Here is a 4,518-nt window from a genome sequence, read left to right on the forward strand (position 1 = left end):
CAACCAAACTTGGTTGTTTTTCTTTTATTTTTGAAGTGAAACTTCTTGAGCGGCGGTTGGTTGGTTGGGAGTAAATTGGCAAATCCAACGGAAATGATGCAACGGAAATGGTGCAACAGAAATGGTTGGGATGGAAACAAGTACTTCTTGATTGTATGCACGCGGTATTAATTAAAAAAAAAAAGAAACTCGCTAATAAAAGGTTTAAGAATGACACTTAGAAAAAGACCAATACAAGAGTGAAAGTAAAGGTGAGTACGTACATAGATAAAGAAAAGGATAAAGGCAAAGGTAAAAATAAAAACAAAAAAAATATGCGTAAATATAAAGGCAAAAACGAAGACCAAGGTAAATTTAAACACTTTACTTATGTAAGGGCAAAGGTGAAGGGGAATATGTAGATGAAGAATATGATAAACATAAAAGTAAACACAAAGATAAATATAAAGAAAAAGATGAGGATGAGGATACCGATAAAAGTGAAGTCATCTTAGGTAGAGGAAGAAAGATTCAAATAAAGGTAATTATAGAGAAAAGGATATAGATAGAGACACTAATTAATAATTTTGTCGGTTTTGGTATCGATATTTTTATCGATCTATCAAAATTTTTTTATCGATTTGGTAATCGATATTTTAAATGATTTTGTTATCGATGTTTTTTTTTGTTTTTTAACGATATTTTTATCGAATTTGTTATCGATACTTTAATCGATTTTGTTATCGATTACTTGTCGGTTTTGTTATCAATTATTTATCGATTTTCTTATCGGTTTTGTTATCAATTATTTCTCGATTTTGTTATTGATATTTGTATCGATTTTGATATTAATATTTTTTTCGGTTTTGCGATCGATATTTTTATCGGTTTTGTTATTAATATTTTGTTGGATGTTACTATCGATTTTGTTATCGATAAAGTATAAAGATAAAAATTAAGATAAAGGAAAACAGAATAACATAAATGTAATTGGAACGAACAGGGTAGAGGTAGGGATCTAGACAGAAAAAAGAGAATAAATATAACCTTAGGCAAAAGCAGCAAAACCAAATTCCTATTTTTTAATGTAACAGCTTTATATGCACAAATGAGAAGTAAATATGTATGTGACTGAACGCACAAGTATTTCATTATATTTTGTTTTCCGAAATAGCAGCATAACTTCTACCAAAATGTAAATTAATGTTGTTTTTCTACAAAATTTTCATTAAAAAAAGCTCGGCCTTAAGCTCAATAAAATTGTTAAATTTTTGTTTTTTTTTGTAATAAGTTTTGCTTTTGCTAATACATACATATATAAGTGGATAACAAATTTGCTTGTTTTTTTTCAATTTGGCTGTTCTTTCCACAGATTTTGGCTGGTTATTTTTTTATCAAGTGGCAACCGTGCATGCACTCACATACATACATATTAAGTGCATATGTATTTACATATCATTGCGTATTTGTTGACTGCTAACTGCGAACGTGGCCATGTTCTATGCTTCTTTGAATAGTCGAGTGCTCATGAAGGCCTGAAACGTGGCAGAGAGCTCGCTAAATATTTACAAATTTACATGGTAAGCACTTAGAACTTTTTTATATTAATTACGCAATATGTGTGATGCAGTTTTTTGAGATATCAAAATTTACTATATATATGTAGAGAGAAATAATTAATGACTATAATTGAAAATTACCAAATGCGGTCGCAGCTGGAAAATTTTGATAGCGTAAGTTTTTTTTTAGAATTAACAAATTCAGTTTTATAGATATTTCGCACTAACTTGAAGATTAAATTGTCATATTTGTAGTAATGTGGTTATTATAAAGCTATATGATGAAATGAATAATTTATGTATCGGTCAATATAATTTACAGTTCAACAGAGCTCCTTTAAACAAACTGATCAACATCAAAATTTTCATATCGAAAAAATGCTGACTGAATTGCCTTTGGGAATTCTTCTTCTTTTTATTTGGCACTAAAACCGATTGTCGATTTGGGCTGCGACCAAAAAGCTCCCCCAATTGCCTCTCTCGTTTGCGTATTCGCGCCAGTTGTTCATCCCAAGTGTGAAAAGTACCTTCTGCACTTGGCCATTCTATTGTGTCTGAGTAGGTGTGGAGTCAAAGGATTGTTCGACTCGCCTTACTGCTGTTGCGGTTGGTCAATTACCTTGTATGTTGCCAGAAATGTTTACTTGCCTTTGCAACAGGTGCTGCCGGCTAGCGAGTTGAGGACCTTGTTGCGGATCTGTACTCTCCTCGAACTGCCTCCTTCCAGTGAAGAAGCGAGGAAGTTCGGAGCGTTAACCGTTTACTTTCGAGCCTAAGTCATCAATTCCATTTCCGGACGCCATTATCACGCAGTCATCGGCATACAAGACAAAAGAGACTCGCTCTGGTGGTGGTGGTGAAGCTTTGAAATGCGATAATTAAACAGCAGCGGGGAAAGACCACCACCCTGTGAAAGCCTCTGTTTAATTTTCCTTGGTTTGCTAAGTTTTGTCTCGGAAAATTACTGACCACCGTTTGAGTACCTGTGGGAGCGAGGAAGCCTCAATGTCTTCTAGTTGCGTGGAGTGGAGCTGACAGTGTCAAACACTTTTGACAGCTCCAAAATAACCAGGTCTGTTCTTTCACAGGGCCGCTTTCGGTTCAGGCCACGAGTTAGCTTAGTGTTTATAGCGTTAAATGCTGTTATTGTGCTGTGCACTTTGTGGAATCCATGCTGTTGCCTCGCTGGCATCAGGTGGTTCGTGTGTTCACATAATAAATTGTTTTCGATAACAACAAAACTTATTGATTAATTATGATGTTCGCCTACGTCTTGCGCCAATGGCTTGGATTCTTTACTTAACTTAAGTTAACTAATATGTAAAAGCTCAAAGTGCTTAGAACTTGTTTGCGGTTGGCATGCTAATGTATAATTCGTATAGCTGCAGCTGCTGCAACTTATTTTGCGATTACACAATTCGGGTCAATTTGCCACAATTTTTAAAATTTTATTTACCAATTTTTATTTCAGCAATTTTTTAAGTAAGTACCCTAAAAAGTTTTTTGTTATCCAAATTCGGCTAATTAATTTAGTCATTGCTCGCTGCGAATGTAGCGTGCTCTGCTGGTTAAAGGAAAACGAACCAATAACTGCCTCATACAAATGTACATGCATACATATATACATACAAAGTGGCAAAGAGAGACATACAATTTTCCGCCCGATTGCTATGTTGTGTTGTGTTGTGTTGTGTTGTGTTGTAGGCGCTTGCAACATTTCAGTAATTGCCGCCGCTCAACCTTCAGCGGTCACCAACGATACACACACCCAAGTGGCAGTGTGTTGGTGATCGTGAATTTGAACAACTTGGCGCAGGCTACTTGCCATTTAATTACATATGTACATACACTTGCACATAAAGTGGCAAAAATATACTTCCATGTCTGTTGCTAAGAAATTTTCTTGTAAATTTGTTAAGAATTTTCTAGGCAAATACTCACTTTACTGTTAGTTATCGAGTTGGTTTGTTGACTTTTGCGAGTAAACAGTTGAATTCGATTGATTGAGGCTAGTTATTGCGAGAGGATTGGCTGTTCATGTTAGACGTCTTGCGCAATTTGGTAGCAATAAACTTCAAGTTGGCCATTTTTGGCAATTTTCATGTTAATTTTTAAAGTTTCCATTCCTTTTGCGCTAGCACTCAAATATGAATACATACTTATTTACACACACAAACTCGTTCGTGTTTTGTAGAAAACTCAGTTGTCGTAGACATAAGATATTTCGATTATGCAATACTAGTTGCAACCAATCGAGTCGTTTACCTTCACGCAGTCACACATTTGATTTTTTTTTTTTGGTGAGCAAAAGTTTTGGTTCAATTGGTTCTACCGTTGCAAGCACACTGGGGTGGTCCAAAAAGAAAATATAATTTGTCGTTTGGTTTTTGATTGCTGTTGGCTAGCAAATGTTTTGGTTTAGTTGGTTTTATTGTTGCAAGCACACTAGGGTGGTCCAAAATGCATGTGAAAACGTAAAGTCGGAATTTTAGTGCTCTCACCCCCTAGGATTGTTCAGCTTTAGGCGGTGAGAGCTCTAAAATTCCGACTGAGCTTTTGTTTTGGACCACCCTAATGCACACACATTACTAAATATGTACCATAAGTACGTATGTAGTTTGATGTGTGCCGAGACTGATGATGCATACAAACATACAAAAATATATAGTAAATTAATTTAGATAGAGTTCATGCTGCTTTTAAATTAATATTTTTTGAATTTTGTGCAATCAAAGCAATTGCTTAATAGAATTATGGGGTTTTGGAAAAAGTTTCGCTATTATCGTCAACTTTTTATTGCAGCGATTAGCGGCAGTTAAAGTTTAACTATCCAAATTTAGGAAATAATCGCTTAAACTACATACAATATTTTTATAGATGGACAGATTAATTAGATACTATGCTTAAACACTACATAAGCACATGGCAAACGATTTTAAGTCAGAGAGATAAGCAATGAATTACAAAATTTTCTTCTTGA

This window comes from Rhagoletis pomonella, unplaced genomic scaffold (genome assembly GCF_013731165.1).
Source record: "Rhagoletis pomonella isolate Grant_MI unplaced genomic scaffold, Rhpom_1.0 Rhpom_scaffold_00011, whole genome shotgun sequence".
Lineage (NCBI taxonomy): Eukaryota > Metazoa > Arthropoda > Insecta > Diptera > Tephritidae > Rhagoletis > Rhagoletis pomonella.